Source organism: Bubalus bubalis, chromosome 10, assembly GCF_019923935.1.
Source record: "Bubalus bubalis isolate 160015118507 breed Murrah chromosome 10, NDDB_SH_1, whole genome shotgun sequence".
Lineage (NCBI taxonomy): Eukaryota > Metazoa > Chordata > Mammalia > Artiodactyla > Bovidae > Bubalus > Bubalus bubalis.
This window is the reverse complement of record NC_059166.1, coordinates 8,114,994-8,132,367: the sequence shown is the minus strand read 5'-3', so window position 1 is coordinate 8,132,367 and position 17,374 is coordinate 8,114,994.

Sequence of the window (17,374 nt, the reverse complement as noted above, 5' to 3'; positions counted from 1 at the left end):
TTGTAATAAATGTAAAGATGTCAGTTAAGGAACTTTTCTGGTGGTCCCATGGGTAAGACTTCGCCTTCCCATGTAGGGGACACAGGTTCGATCCCTGGTCCGGGAAGATTCCACATGAGTTGGAGCAACTAAGCCTGTGAGCCACAACTACTGAGCCTCTGCTCTAGAGCCCGTGCTCCGAAACAAGAGAAGACATCACAAGGAAGAGTGGCCCCACTCACCAAAACTAGAGAAAAGCCCACTCGGCAACGAAGGCCCAGTGCAGCCAAAAATAAACAAATAAATCTTAAAAAAAAAAAAAAGCATATTAAGTAGGTAACTTTAGGAAGACAATTACATTCTCTTGAGTCACTAAATGTTTATAAGAATTTAAGTAATGATAGTAAATAAGGGAGATATATTTAGCTCCTTTAACATTCTTATATAATGAATATACGTTTATACAACTGACTGATAAAATTTCAGTGAACACAGAACCTAGGATGATTGTCACCCCACGCCACATCTAGGCACTCGCTAGTTTGAAATTAATCTGAAAAACACGCCTTGGTAATATGACTGACATCATTGCCACAGTTGAATATGGTGGTAACCTAAGCTCTTACACAATCACTCCTCCAGCACGAGGTCAGGGATGGCCCAAATGACCCTGTAGACAGCTCTTGACTCCAGTTCTCCAAAGGCCAAGGCTGAAGCCAAGTACATAGTGGAGTGTAGATACAGACCTAGGTCAAAGTCATACCATGGTTTATCCTTTAAAAACTTATTAAATTCTTTCCTCTTTCTAATGCCTCCTAGTGAGATTCCTATACGGAGCAAGCACATGGATCTGCTGGCTTTGATCCTGTACGTATTGTTCATTTGCTGTTTCCAGTGTCAGAGGCCGGTAAACACTTCTTACCCTCACCTGTCCCTTCATCTAGAGGCTTGGTCCTCTTCTCAGCATCGGCACTTCTGCCTGGGCCCTACTTGGATGTAACTAGCAGGTACCACCACGTGTCTCCCTCTCAGCTCTGCTCCTAGAATGGGCCTCTGACAACACTTGTTCATCTAAACACATCTCCGTTTCCCATGCTTTCTGGACATGGCCTTGGACAGCCTGGTGTTCCTCATTAATAAAGACTCTGGGGGACTCCCCTGGTGGTCCAGTGGTTAAAATGCAGCAGACATGGGTTCGATCCCTGGTCTGGGAAGATCCCACATACCACGGAGCAACTGAGCCTGTGCCCCACAACCATCGAGACTGTACTCTGTCCTCCACAACAAGAGAAGCCACCGCAATGAGAAGCCCACACACCACAACTAGAGAAAGCCTGCGTGCAGCAACCAAGACCCAGGGTAGCCAAAAATTAAATAAACAAGTAAATACTTAAAGAAAAAAAAAGCCTGGGGCCTCTGCAGCCCCTCTCACCTTGCCTCATACCCAATCCTGCTCTCGCTACCACGCGGCTATTCCTCCAGTAGGACAGAAGCACGACTCAAACTTATTGGACTGTTTGGCTATATTCAGCGTTTATTTCCTAGGGAGCAAAAAGAAAACCTTCCTGTGTGTGTATCTAAGGTTTATCCTACTGAGAGGAAGGCTTACCATTCAGCTTAAGGGTTTACAGGCAGAAAATAAGGAATTTCCAAATTGGGGACACTTCATCATAATATCCGCCTGATGAAGTTAAACATCCAACAAAGGTCTGTCTAGTCAGGGCTATGGTTTTTCCAGTAGTCATGTACGGATGTGAGAGTTGGACTATAAAGAAAGTTGAGGACCAAAGAATTGATGCTTTTGAACTGTAGTGTTGGAGAAGACTCTTGAGATCCAACCAGTCATCCTAAAGGAGATCAGTCCTGGGTGTTCATTGGAAGGACTGATGCTGAAGCTGAAACTCCAGTACTTTGGCCACCTGATGCGAAAAGCTGACGCATAGGAAAAGACCCTGATTCTGGAAAAGATTGAGGGTGAGAAGAGAAGGGGACGACAGAGGATAAGATAGTTGGATGGCATCACCAACTCAATGGACATGAGTTTGAGTAAACTCCGGAAGTTGATGATGGACAGGGAGGCCTGGCGTGCTGCAGTCCATGGGGTCTCAAGGAGTTGGACACGACTGAACGACTGAACTGAACTTAGTCACGTGCTTCGTGGTAGCTGGGCTATTATTTTGCTAATGGTTTCTATTTTTGCATATGTCCCTAAGGGAAGCCTGTTGCATAGGTTTGGGTGGACTCTGAAATCAACTTAAATTCATCCAAGCTGATCACCCCTCGAAATCGGTGCTAATTACTGACTCTGTGCCTCAGCTGTCCCACCTGTGAAATGGGACAAGCACAAGCCCTTACCTCGCTAGATGTCTGGCTGTGAGGAATAAAGAAACAACATGTGGAAACAACTAGCAAAGCATCAGGAACAGTTTCCCACCTCTCTTCCTGCCTATACTCTCCCCCACCCCTGTATTCTTTTTCTCTCCAGAAACCCTGCCAGACCTTGAGCTTCCCTGAGTCCCCCATTTGGCGACGAGTCCCACACAGACTTTCCCATCCCTTTAAGAGGGATGAGCCCGGCTTTGAACTGGAACATTCTAGCATATTCCATCTGGGCTTCACCAGTCCCTTCTCCTGACTGCACGCACCCAACTGCCCCCGCCCTGGCTGGGCCTGGGTAGTGATTTGGCCTTGACTTGGCTTGGACCAGAGGGCTTGGAGGCACAGAATTTCCCTTTTTGCTTTTGGTTCCTCACTAGGTGGTACTCTTTCCCAGAAAACTCTGAAGCATTTCCTGTTCTGCAATCTGTTGAAAAGTTGTAGCAGATGACTGATTCCAGTGCCCAGGTGGTAGGGTAATCCAGCCCTGGTGCGGCTCCAGTTAACCACATCCAGGCGTGTCGGGGTTCAGATCAGAAGCCTGTGCAGGAGTGAACGGTGGAGAGAGTGGTTGCTGTCCACAGAGTCTCTGTCTTGCTGGGCTGCCCCTTCCCAGGTCCTGGTTACAGGGAACAGGCTTTTGTTGGGGGTTGAGGGGGGCATGTTTTGTCTATACTTTCCAGAGTGCCTGCTTCTGGGGTTTATGTGTGTTTGTGTGTACTCAGTCAAGTCCGATTCTTTGCAACCCCATGGACGGTAGCCCACCAGGCTCCTCTGCCCAAGGGGATTCTCCAGGCAAGAATATTGGTGTGGGTTGCCATTTCCTTCTCCAGAGGAATCTTCCTGAACCAGGGATCGAACCCCCATCTCTTGCATCTCCTGCACTGGCAGGTGGATTCTTTACCACTAGCGCCACCTGGGAAGCCCCTGGGGTTTATGAAGCCAAAGCAAAGCCAAGGGTCCTGAGATCCCCAACCAATGTGTCTGCCTGTGGTTGATGCACATGCGACATCTGGGATTTTTAGTTGTGCTTAGCGAGAGTAACATGGAAATGTGTATCTACTCCATTTCCCCAGGGCTGGAACTCTCCTGGAGAAGAGTATTAGTATTAAGTGAGACCAAGTCTCCCGAAAACTGACTTCTCTTGCTGAGTTCATGATTAACCTCTATCCAAACCTCGATTGCCTTGCTTGTCTCCTCTGCCCTCAATTCCTTTCTTGTCTCCTCTAATCTCAATCCTGTGCTGACCGAACGCTAACCAACCAGAGTCAGATGGCTGAAATGGTTGTGTCGATGACGTCATTAAAGTGGTAGCGTATCTGCTGTTGTAGATCTTGTCACTGATGGACACACTCGGGTTGTCTCTCTGGGGCAAGGTGAGTTCACAGACCCTGGAGCCATGGACCACCTGGTCAGAGAATGGTAAACTGGAGACATTCTGATCTCCAAAACCACGATTTAGAAACGTCACAAGAGGGACTTCCCTGGTGGTCCAGTGGTTAAGATTCTGCACTTCCAGCACAAGGGGTACGGGGTCCATCCTAGGTCAGGGGGCTAAGATCCCACATGCCTCACAGTGTGACCAAAAAAAAAAAAGAGAGAGAGAGAGAGAAATGTCACAAGACGATGATTAACCCGGGTTTCTTTGTTCTTTCCATTTAAAACACCCCTAACTCAAAGACCAAGGTGGAGTGGATCTGAGGCTTGTCTCCTACTCCCTTGCCTGATTCCCTGCAAATTAACCCTTACATTGCTGCAAGCACCCTCTGTTAGAGTTTGGCTTTCTGCACTGTGGCCACATGAACCCTTGCTCAATTATATTAGAAAAGCAAGATGGTTTTGATGGGTGGCTGGGAACCAACTAGGAGAAAAGATGAAGGTCTGGACTTGACTGGCAGACGCAGATGAATGGGATGCAGGAAAATAGTTTGGAGGTTAATAAAGGCAGGAAAGAGCAATGAAAATAAATCTGATATTGGTCCTAGCAGACCTCTGTAGCAGGTGGTCAGCATGGTCAGTATTAGAACAACTGCCCAGAGTCCAGCACGCTTCTCTTGACAGAAGAACAGACTGGCAATTTGTCCTGGGGAATCAGCTAGTAGGTCTCCTGAGCTAGTAGGTCTTTAATCTAAAAAGGAAATAAAGCTTTCCTTTTTAAAAACTGGGGTTCTGTGGTAGCTCAGTTGGTAAAGAATCTTAGAAGAGGTTTCACTGAGTGTTTGACCAACAGAATTTGTCTATTGCTCCCATAGGTTAAACCCAGTTGGTGAGACTAAACAGAATACTATTTTGAAAAGTTCTGGAAATAAGGTTCTCCAAGCCTCTTATATTTTTAATGTCCTGAGGTCTGTATAAGTTTGATGTTTTGAAAGTGAATAATGGGATTTAAATGTCTGCTTTACCACACTGCTAAACAATGAGGGCTTGTAGTCATAACGTGCTGTCAAAACAATAATAAAAAAGCAAAATGCCACAGGAAGATCAATTATCTTGATGTGTGGGTAAAGGGAACACAGCTCATATCTTAAGACTTTGAATAGTCAGCTCTCTGCTGGTGAATTCCTTTATCATCTTATATATATTAGATATATAAAGGAATTATTATATACATATGTATGTACATATACACACATACATATTTTTATCCTGAGAAAAACCTCCTTTGTTGGTAACTTTCCATTTTCTTTAACTTGTTTATCATGCAAATACCCTTTTTCTCTGTGTAAGTCAGCACGTGTTTTGCAATGGGTAACAGGAATCCTGACGGACAGTGGTTTAAAACATTAAGGAGATTTTCATTTTACTTCAGGAAAAGCCCGTCAGCTGGCAGTCCCTGCTTTAGTTTGGAAGCTTACCAACGTCATCCAGGATCCAGGGACTTTCCACCCTGTTTTTCCACTTGGCCCTCAGGATCAGGGTCATAAGACGGTTTCTACTACGGAGGCGAGCATCACAGCCCCTCCCAGGCTGTCACAAGAAGGAAGGTGGCGTGGGGCGGGGGTGGAGAGGGGAAATGGACACTTTTTCTCCTCAGACACGTCTCTCTTGTCAGAGAGCAAAGTCTTTCTCAGAAGCCCCAGAAGACATCCTCTGGTCCTGGCCAGAACTGGTCAACTGGCCACGTCTGCCTGCAAGAAGACCGGGTGTCACTGTTTTATACAGACCACAATGCCCACAACCGACTGGGGTTCTTAGCAGGGGCACCTGCTCCTCGGGAGGTACTGGAGATAGAGAAGGGGCACTTTTGGTCATCACAGAAAAAAAAAAAGAGGTGATACTGGCATGTGAAACTGGATTAGTTTAAGGATGCTAAATGTTCTAAAATGCACAGAACCCTTCTACACACAAAACAAGATTTGTCTTACTCAAAATACCAAGAGCAGTGCTATTAAGAAATACTGGGCTCATACCAACGATCATTCACCCCCTAGGCTGAAGGTATCATGACTCGAACACAATCTGGGGGCCAAGAGCAAGAAGGAGAACACGGCTCCCAGCAGAGGTGCCCTGGTACCCCGGTGGGGGTCGGGAGGACGGTGCTTAATCGTGCTGGCACATTGAGTCCTTTTCAGAAAGTACTGTTACTTACAACGAATGGAGAGCAAGACAAGGAAATCAACTCCAAGGGCTGCCTTTATTTTTCCTAATGAAGAGATTTCCCCATAATTGGACAAGCCTTTTTCCAGGAACAAGTGAGTCTGAGTTCCCCCCGCCTCTAATATCTCTGCTCCTTGCTCCCACCAAGGATTCAGAATGACTAAAACCCAACTGTATAGCCACTATTTCAAAGATAAACATCTCCTTTGAAGACTGTGTACCTAGTACAATAGTGGCAGGTATCTAATAAATATTTCTTGGGTATATGACAAAATAAAGTGAAAGTGTTAGTCGCTCAGTCATGTCCAATTCTTTGCGACCCTGTGGACTGTAGCCCACCAGGCCCGTCTGTCCATGAAATTCTCCAGCAAGGATACTGGAGTGGGTTGCCGTTTCTTTCTGCAGGGGATCTTCCCAACCCAGGGATCAGAACCTGGACCTCCTGCATTGCAGGCAGATTCTTTACCATCTAAGCCACTAGGGAAGCCCTATATGCCAAATATGTTGATTCAAATCAATACAAGGAAGCAAATCCCGGAAAAGCATTCAGCATTATGTTCAAGGAGATAGATACAGTGAAATAGAATTTGAAAAATTGTACTAGTAAAGTAATGCTCAAAATTCTCCAAGCCAGGCTTCAGCAATATGTGAACCGTGAACTTCCTGATGTTCAAGCTGGTTTTAGAAAAGGCAGAGGAACCAGAGATCCAATTGCCAACATCCACTGGATCATGGAAAAAGCAAGAGAGTTCCAGAAAAACATCTATTTCTGCTTTATTGACTATGCCAAAGCCTTTGACTGTGTGGATCACAATAAACTATGGAAAATTCTGAAAGAGATGGGAATACCAGACCACCTGACCTGCCTCTTGAGAAATCTGTATGCAGGTCAGGAAGCAACAGTTAGAACTGGACATGGAACAACAGACTGGTTCCAAATAGGAAAAGGAGTACGTCAAGGCTGTATATTGTCACCCTGCTTATTTAACTTCTATGCAGAGTACATCATGAGAAACGCTGGACTGGAAGAAACACAAGTTGGAATCAAGATTGCCGGGAGAAATATCAATCACCTCAGATATGCAGATGACACCACCCTTATGGCAGAAAGTGAAGAGGAACTAAAAAGCCTCTTGATGAAAGTGACAGTGGAGAGTGAAAAAGTTGGCTTAAAGCTCAACTGATTCAGAAAACGAAGATCATGGCATCTGGTCCCATCACTTCATGGGAAATAGATGGGGAAACAGTGGAAACAGTGTCAGACTTTATTTTGGGGGGCTCCAAAATCACTGCAGATGGTGACTGCAGCCATGAAATCAAAAGACACTTACTCCTTGGAAGGAAAGTTATGACCAACCTAGATAGCATATTGAAAAGCAGAGACATTACTTTGCCAACAAAGGTCCGTCTAGTCAAGGCTATGGTTTTTCCAGTGGTCATGAATGAATGTGAGAGTTGTACTGTGAGGAAGGCTGAGCGCGGAAGAATTGATGCTTTTGAACTGTGGTGTTGGAGAAGACTCTTGAGAGTCCCTTGGACTGCAAGGAGATCCAACCAGTCCATTCTGAAGGAGATCAGCCCTGGGATTTCTTTGGAAGCAATGATGCTAAAGCTGAAACTCCAGTACTTTGGCCACCTCATGCGAAGAGTTGACTCATTGGAAAAGACTCTGATGCTGGGAGGGATTGGGGGCAGGAGGAGAAGGGGACCCCAGAGGATGAGATGGCTGGATGGCATCACTGACTCGATGGATGTGAGTCTGAGTGAACTCCGGGAGTTGGTGATGGACAGGGAGGCCTGGCGTGCTGCGATTCATGGAGTCACCAAGAGTTGGATACGACTGAGCGACTGAACTGAACTGAACTAGTAAAAAATATGATAAAAACCTAATTATAATATATATATATATATTAGAATACCAGCAGAGTTCTTTGTGGTCTGCAAAGACAATGAAGACTAAATATCATTAGCTTTAATGGTGGTTACAAAATTGTTAACCAAGGCTGAAGGATTAGATTGGATTGGCATGCTGCAATGCGGCTCACAGAAAAATTGTAAGCAAGTCAATGTAGAACCCACTAGCTTAGAAAATTCATCTACAAAGCTTGGTTTAGCTCCTCTATGTGTAAAACCACAAACCTCTATATTTGAGCGCATAATTAAAGTAAATAATGTGTTTAAAGCTAATTGCTAGTGAGGAATGGCAGATAACCTGGTAAAGAGGAGTGGAAAGAGCACTGAAGACAGGAAGGATGGACGAAGCTAAGGAAGTGACTCACGGAAGAGCATGCTATGCTCATGGTGAAGGCCACATGAGCTCTGAGCTCAGGAGTGCTTCTGCGAATCGCTGCTGCTACTTCTCCAAGGACTAATTCTGCCCATCACCAGGCTCCCTAGACTTCTTGGGTGCAAAGATAAAAAGCCACACTTACTGCAAATACCTTTTTCCATGTAATATTGATTTATTTATTTGGCTGCACCAGGTCTCAGTTGCAGAAGAAGGGATCTTTTATTTGAGGCAAGCAGCATGTGGGACCTAGTCCCCTGACCAGGGATGGAACTCTGGCCACGTGATTCGGGACTGTAGAGTCTTAGCTACTGGACCACCAGGGAAGTCCCACAAGTACCTTTTCCTTTTCTTCTTCTGGTTTCCCTATTAATACTTTATTAGGTGGCTCCTAAATCAAAGTAGGAGGATTCTAGGTTATGCGCTGAGTAGCAGGCTGATGTGGAGAAGGCAATGGCACCTACTCCAGTACTCTTGCCTGGAAAATCCATGGACAGAGGAGCCTGGTAGGCTGCAGTCCATGGGGTCGCAAAGAGTCGGACACGACTGAGTGACTTCACTTTCACTTCTCACTTTCATGCACTGGAGAAGGAAATGGCAACCCACCCCAGTGTTCTTGCCTGGAGAATCCCAGGGATGGGGAAGCCTGGTGGGCTGCCGTCCATTGGGTCGCACAGAGTCGGACACGACTGAAGAAACTTAGCAGCAGCCCCAGCAGCAGGCTGATGGGAAAGAAGTGATCATTTTACTTAAACCAATCTAAATCGATCACATGTGCCATTTAAAACAATAATATGTAAGTAACTTTCTTCATGGGCTTCCCTTGTGGCTCAGCTGGTAAAGAATCTGCCTGCAACCGAGGAGACCTGGGTTCGATCCCTGGGTTGGGAAGATCTGCTGGAGAAGGGAAAGGCTACCCATGCCAGTATTCTCGCCTGGAGAATTCCATGGACTGTATAGTCCACGGGGTCGCAGAGAGTCGGACATGACTGAACGACTTTCACTCACTCACTCAACCTTCTTCATTCCTTGACATCTCATTTGAAATTGCAGCTTGAAGCTGGCTGCATATTGGCACTGCACTAGGTTTAACTGGGGTGCTCAATAAAAATTTATTGTTTATAGTTTAACAAAGGTTTTTTGGGGGGAATAATTAATTTGGTAGCACCGTTAAACTTGTACTACTACTACCCTTTCTCCTGTATTTACTGTAAATTGGAGGTTGTCCCACCATTTCAGATTCAGAATTTGACCAGTTCAGGCAGTGACCACCAGGTGGCACCACTATACAAGCGTGTTCCCTTTGCAACTAGATCACCTGTGAGGTGATCCTTCCATGCCACCTGAATCCTCCTATTTCCCAGCAATCTGTCTAAAGGCTAAATCTGTCTAAAGGCTGTCTAAAGCAATCTGTCTGGCTAAAGGCTTTATTTTCTTTTAATATCTTGCAGTTTTATCTGTCAGTTATATCTCATTAAGGCTGAGGGTGGGAGGAAATTTTTCAGCTGGTTTTAAAGACACAAGATTCAAATTCTTATTCCATGAATGCAAGTACTTTACCTCCAGAAAAGTTTAAAATTTATTTTTTCCTGGGACCTCCTTGGTGGTCCGGTGGTTAAGACTCTGCACTTCCACTGCAGGGGGCACAGGCTCAATCCCTGGTCAGGGAACTAAGATCCTGCATGCTACTTGGCATGACCAAAAAGAATTTTTTTTAATTTGGACCTTTTTTTTTTTTTTTTTGGTTCACTGGGTCTTCATTGCTTTGCGTGGGCTCTTCATTGTGGTTCTCAGACCTCCAGTTGTGAGGCACAGGCTTGGTTGCTCTGCAGCACGTGGAATCTTAGTTCCCTGACCAGGGATCAAACCTGCATCCTGCATTGGCAGGTAGATTCTTAACCACTGGACCACCAGAGAAGTCTCGGATCCTGCTGTTCTTCATCTAGACTTTAAGAGATACCACCAAAGTAACACAAGAGAAGATTGTTTTAATGACGTGCAATTTCATTCATTCAACAAAAGTACACCTAAGCATCAATAATGCAGCAGGCCCTGAGCTGGGCACTTGAACTCTAACTTCACAGAAGAAATGGTCCCCTGTTTAAAGCGGGAATGCACCTGCCTCATCTGACTGGAATATGGCCAGGAATTAGCCATGATTTGCAGAGGGAAGTCCTGTCAACACATAAAGGTTTTAAAGTCTATTGATAATCCTTCCTGAATCAATTGTTTCTTTTTTTAACACTTATTTTTAAAAATTTATTTATTTGGCTGTGCCAGGTCTTAGTTGCCGCATGTGGGATCCAGTTTCCTGACCAGGGATAGAACCTGAGCCCTCTGCATCAGGACTGCAAAATCTTAGCCACTGGACCACCAGGGAAGTCCCCAAAGATTTCTTTATTGCATAACAGTTATCTTCTAATTACCTCATTTATTCTATATTTATTTGCTAGTACCCTATTGTAAGGAAGAGTTTCTTCTCATCCACCCAGAGTGAACCACACTATTCCTTGAAAAAAAAAAAAGAAGAAAGGCAGGGCAAATACTATTTTTACTTTTAATAACTAATTTCAAAAGAAGCTGGGGTAAGTCATTTCCAATGATGGAAAACCAGCCCCCACCCGCTTTGTCTCTTATCAAGTGTAACTGCAGAGTCATAGATTTTTATTTTTTCAGTACTTACAATCAAGTTTAGTCATTTTCTTTTATTGTTCATTCATTCATCTGGCTACATAGGGTCTTGGGTGTGGCAGGCATGATCTTTGTTCAATCTTCATCCTGGCATAAAGGATCTTCAGTTGTGGCATGTGGGGTCTAGTTCCCTGACCCGGGCTCTAAACTGGGTCCCCCAGCATCAGGAGTGCAGAGTCTTAGCCACTGGACCACCAGAGAAGTCTCTGTAGTCTTCTTCTGATGCTAAATTTGCCTTAAATTTGGCCTGTGGGAGATCCTTCAAGCTAGTTCCTGTGTCTTTTAAAAATTTACTTCTGAAGATTGAATATACCAAAGGACATGGCCTGACCAAATATGAAAAAAGAAATTCTGACCCACAAGCTGCAGACGCCTGCCTGGGAAACCAATTCCCTCATCTCTGATAAGCAGCCTCAGAAGCCAGCCTGCTGTAGGTCACAGTTAGAGGAGGTCAGGCTGCTATCACAGGTAACAATCCAGGAAGGTAAATAATAATGCATGACAATCAGCTCAAAATGGCCCTGACCTAATTAAAAACTGACAGCTTCTCTAAGTTTTGTCCCCACTTCCAACTTAGAACCAACCAGAGAAAGCCAAATAAGCACCCCTAAACAATCAGACAGGTAAGCTTGCTCCCAGATACCTGCTTCCAGCTTCTCTGTGCCAACAGCCACCAGCAGGGCATACCTGAAGCCATTCTTTCTTTCCACTATGAAGCCCTCCCACTCCTCTGCCTGCCTCTGCCAAAATGCAAGGGATGGTGGTTGACCTGACTCTGACTCTGAAGAAATAAGACTTTGCTTTTCTCATTTGGCTGGTCTTCATTTATTTCCACACATTACTGAAGTACAATTTACATACACATGAGGATGCAATCTCAAAAACGACAGAATGATCTCTGTTCATTTCCAAGGCAAACCATTCAATATCACAGTAATCCAAGTCTATGCCCCAACAGGTAACGCTGAAGAAGCTGAAGTTGAACGGTTCTATGAAGACCTACAAGACCTTTTAGAACTAACACCCAAAAAAGATGTCCTTTTCATTATAGGGGACTGGAATGCAAAAGTAGGAAGTCAAGAAACACCTGGAGTAACAGGCAAATTTGGCCTTGGAATACAGAATGAAGCAGGGCAAAGACTAATAGTGTTTTGCCAAGAAAATGCAACTGGTCATAGCAAACACCCTCTTCCAACAACACAAGAGGAGACTCTACACATGGACATCACCAGATGGTCAACACCAAAATCAGATTGATTATATTCTTTGCAGCCAAAGATGGAGAAGCTCTATACAGTCAGCAAAAACAAGACCAGGAGCTGACTGTGGCTCAGACCATGAACTCCTTATTGCCAAATTCAGACTTAAATTGAAGAAAGTAGGGAAAACCACTAGACCATTCAGGTATGACCTAAATCAAATCCCTTATGATTATACAGTGGAAGTGAGAAATAGATTTAAGGGCCTAGATCTGATAGATAGAGTGCCTGATGAACTATGGAATGAGGTTCATGACATTGTACAGGAGACAGGGATCAAGACCATCCCCATGGAAAAGAAATGCAAAAAAGCAAAATGGCTGTCTGGGGAAGCCTTACAAATAGCTGTGAAAAGAAGAGAAATGAAAAGCAAAGGAGAAAAGGAAAGATATAAGCATCTGAATGCAGAGTTCCAGAGAATAGCAAGAAGAGATAAGAAGGCCTTCCTCAGCTATCAATGCAAAGAAATAGAGGAAAACAACAGAATGGGAAAGACTAGAGATCTCTTCAAGAAAATTAGAGATACCAAGGGAACATTTCATGCAAAGTTGGGCTCAATAAAGGACAGAAATGGTATGGCTCTAACAGAAGCAGAAGATATTAAGAAGAGGTGGCAAGAATACACAGAAGAACTGTACAAAAAAGATCTTCACGACCCAGATAATCATGATGGTGTGATCACTGACCTAGAGCCAGACATCCTGGAATGTGAAGTCAAGTGGGCCTTAGAAAGCATCACTACAAACAAAGCTAGTGGAGGTGATGGAATTCCAGTTGAGCTATTCCAAATCCTGAAAGATGATGCTGTGAAAGTGCTGCACTCAATATGCCAGCAAATTTGGAAAACTCAGCAGTGGCCACAGGACTGGAAAAGGTCAGTTTTCATTCCAATCCCAAAGAAAGGCAATGCCAAAGAATGCTCAAACTACCGCACAATTGCACTCATCTCACATGCTAGTAAAATAATGCCCAAAATTCTCCAAGCCAGGCTTCAGCAATATGTGAACCGTGAACTTCCTGATGTTCAAGCTGGTTTTAGAAAAGGCAGAGGAACCAGAGATCCAATTGCCAACATCCACTGGATCATGGAAAAAGCAAGAGAGTTCCAGAAAAACATCTATTTCTGCTTTATTGACTATGCCAAAGCCTTTGACTGTGTGGATCACAATAAACTATGGAAAATTCTGAAAGAGATGGGAATACCAGACCACCTGACCTGCCTCTTGAGAAATCTGTATGCAGGTCAGGAAGCAACAGTTAGAACTGGACATGGAACAACAGACTGGTTCCAAATAGGAAAAGGAGTACGTCAAGGCTGTATATTGTCACCCTGCTTATTTAACTTCTATGCAGAGTACATCATGAGAAACGCTGGACTGGAAGAAACACAAGTTGGAATCAAGATTGCCGGGAGAAATATCAATCACCTCAGATATGCAGATGACACCACCCTTATGGCAGAAAGTGAAGAGGAACTAAAAAGCCTCTTGATGAAAGTGACAGTGGAGAGTGAAAAAGTTGGCTTAAAGCTCAACTGATTCAGAAAACGAAGATCATGGCATCTGGTCCCATCACTTCATGGGAAATAGATGGGGAAACAGTGGAAACAGTGTCAGACTTTATTTTGGGGGCTCCAAAATCACTGCAGATGGTGACTGCAGCCATGAAATTAAAAGACACTTACTCCTTGGAAGGAAAGTTATGACCAACCTAGATAGCATATTCAAAAGCGGAGACATTACTTTGCCAACAAAGGTCCGTCTAGTCAAGGCTATGGTTTTTCCAGTGGTCATGTATGGTTGTGAGAGTTGGACTGTGAAGAAGGCTGAACGCCGAAGAATTGATGCTTTTGAACTGTGGTGCTGGAGAAGACTCTTGAGAGTCCCTTGGACTGCAAGGAGATCCAACCAGTCCATTCTAAAGGAGATCAGCCCTGGGATTTCTTTGGAGGGAATGATGCTAAAGCTGAAACTCCAGTACTTTGGCCACCTCATGCGAAGAGTTGACTCATTGGAAAAGACTCTGATGCTGGGAGGGATTGGGGGCAGGAGGAGAAGGGGACCCCAGAGGATGAGATGGCTGGATGGCATCACTGACTCGATGGATGTGAGTCTGAGTGAACTCCAGGAGTTGGTGATAGACAGGGAGGCCTGGTGTGCTGCGATTCATGGGGTGGCAAAGAGTCAGACACGACTGAGTGACTGAACTGAACTGAGGATAAAATTTATATCAGGTATAGTTTACATTAAGTGCACACATTTTAATGTACTGTTGGATGAATATTGACAAACTTATATACTTAGCTGTGCATGCACGCTCAGTCACTCAGCACGTCTGACTCTTTGTGACCCCATGGACTGTAGCCTGCTAGGCTTTCCTGTGCTTGGAATTTTTCCAGGCAAGAATACTGGAATGGGTTGCCATTTCCTTCTCTAGGGGATCTTCCCAACCAAGGGATCAAACTTGCATCTCCTTCGTTCTCTGTATCACAGGCAGATTATTTACCACTGTGCCACCAGGGAAGCCCTATATATTGAATTATCACCACTGTAATCATAATTTAGAATATTTTCATCACCCCCAAAACTCCCCCGTGTTCCTTTCCAACTAATTCCTGCACTGTTCCACTCTGAGCCAAGCATGGATTTGACTTCTATCCCTATCAGTTAGTTTTGCATGTTCTCCTAAGTCCTGTTGACATCTTTATTAGCCTAAGCAACACCTTTACTAAGCAACACCTTTTCATGCAGGCATAGCGTAATGTCTCATTCATCTTGCACTTTCCCTGCTCCGTCAGGCGTCAGCCAATTCTCCAAGGAGCTCTGGTTCTATTTAGTGGGAATGGGATTTAGAAGCCATGAGGGGAAGTTCCCTCAGCGTCACTCTGAGGTGGCCAGTCACTGTACTTGCCTGGGACACTTCCGGTTTTAACACAAAGTGCAACATCTTGGCACATCCCCTCAGTCTTTGGGAAACTGGGACAGTTGGTCACGGCCCAGTGCTCCTAGGCCCTTTTGGGGCACAAAACTAGTAAATCTATTTTTTAAATCATGTGCTCAGATTGATATATCCAATTTAAATATGTGTGTTGTGTGTGTTTAGTCACTAAGTCATGTCCAATTCTTTGTGACCCCATGGACTGTAATCTGTCAGGCTCCTCTGTCCATGGGATTCTCCATGCCAGAATACTGGAGTGGGCTGACCATTCCCTTCTCCAGGGGATCTTCCCAACCCAGGGATCGAACCCGAGTCTCCTACATTGTAGGTGGATGGGTCTCCTGCATTGTAGGTAGATTCATTACCACTGAGCCACCAGGGAAGACCCTTACAGGTTTTTTCCGAACTTCTTTGATCTTATATTTGTATCTCATTTTCTCTTACAAAGTCTTATACATGAGAACATTAAAATATTTGTATTACCCAATATACATATGTTTCAAAACCACAGAAACAATATTACCATTAATTATAAACATCTGATTGAAACTGAAGATTCCTTTGCAGTTTTTTTTCTTATCCTAAGCCATCCCACCACAGATAATTCTCTTAAAGTACTGTGTCCAAAAGGCCTGTGGAATTCTTTTCTCCATGTAACAACATAGTTACGTTACCAATGTGACTTAGAGTTAAGCTTATTTTAATGTGCTATCAACTTTGGGTTTACTTGTTAATGTTTATGGAACAAGCTTCCAATTTTCCAAATAGCCTGGCACGTATTTCAAGGTAACAAGTATCATCCTCATTCTGTTTTTCTGGCGGCATTGTATTCCATGGTATGGCTATATCATGTCTAACCAGTTCCCTATTAATGGACATTTATTTCCAAACTTCTGTGATGACACTTGTGATGTAACCTTGTTCTTTCTGGATGTGAAGGTGTATTTTCAGAATAAGGTTAGGGTTAGACTTGAAACTGCAAGACCTAAGAATGAGTGCATACAGAATTTTGGCACTCCATAGGGCTTGAATCATTTTCCCATTCCCACCAGAAAACATATAAGCACTGTTTCTCCATAGCCTTGTCATTTCAGTGGGCATGTCCATTATAAGTGAGCATGAACAGTCTTTTCTGTTTACCAGTCATTGCTGTTCTTCTGAGTGAAATGTCTACTCACGTCCTTGCCCGTTTTTCCCTTCAAATTTTGGTCTTTGACCATCTAGAGTATACTTTGTTGTCATTCAGTTGCTAAGTCCTGTCCTACTCTTTGCAACCCCATGGACGGCAGCATGCCAGGCTTCCCTGTCCTTCACCATCTCCTGGAGTTTGCTCAAACTCTTGTCCAGTGATGCCATCCAACTGTCTCATCCTCTGTTGTCGCCTTCTCCTCCTGCAGTCAATCATTCCCAGCCACAGGGTCTTTTCCAAAGAGTCAGTTCTTCGCATCAGGTGGCCAAAATACTGGAGCTTCAGTTATCAGCCCTTCCAGTGAATATTCGGTTGATTCCTTGTAGGATTGACTGGTTTGATCTCCTTACTAAGGGACTCTTGAGACTTCTCCAGCACCACAATTCGAAAGCATCTAAGCCTATACTGTACTCTTATCCTTATAAATCACCTAATTCCAGAATACCTCCTTTGGGGATAAACGGTTTTGGTGAAGCTGGATAAGGGGTGCCCAATGCAAAGACTATCTGACTCCTCCAGTAAGTGTAAGAGTCTAACATCCGCCAGACAACACCATGGTTCTGATAGACCAGATGGTCGTGTAAGGGAGGGTATCTGAATTTAAAACTTGTATTATAGGGTTCTTTAGGGGTTATTTATTGTCTCTCATCTCTTATTCAACTATCCTGTGTGATGACAGGGGAGGCCGGTGACTTAAATGCAGCGTCTCTGGATCAAAAGAACCCCCCCACCCCACCCCACCCCACCCCCCCACCCCACCCCCCGCCAACCGTGCCGTGATATAGGTAATACCTTAACATTTCAGACAGTGAGCCTGTTGCTAGGCCTGGAATGAAGTGGACTTTGTAGTCTCTTGCAGTGAGGGAGCCGAGAAGGCAATGGCACCCCACTCCAGTACTCTTGCCTGGAAAATCCCATGGACGGAGGAGCCTGGTAGGCTGCAGTCCATGGGATCGCGAAGAGTCGGACACGACTGAGCGACTTCACTTTCACTTTTCATTTTCATGCATTGGAGAAGGCAATGGCAACCCACTCCAGTGTTCTTGCCTGGAGAATCCC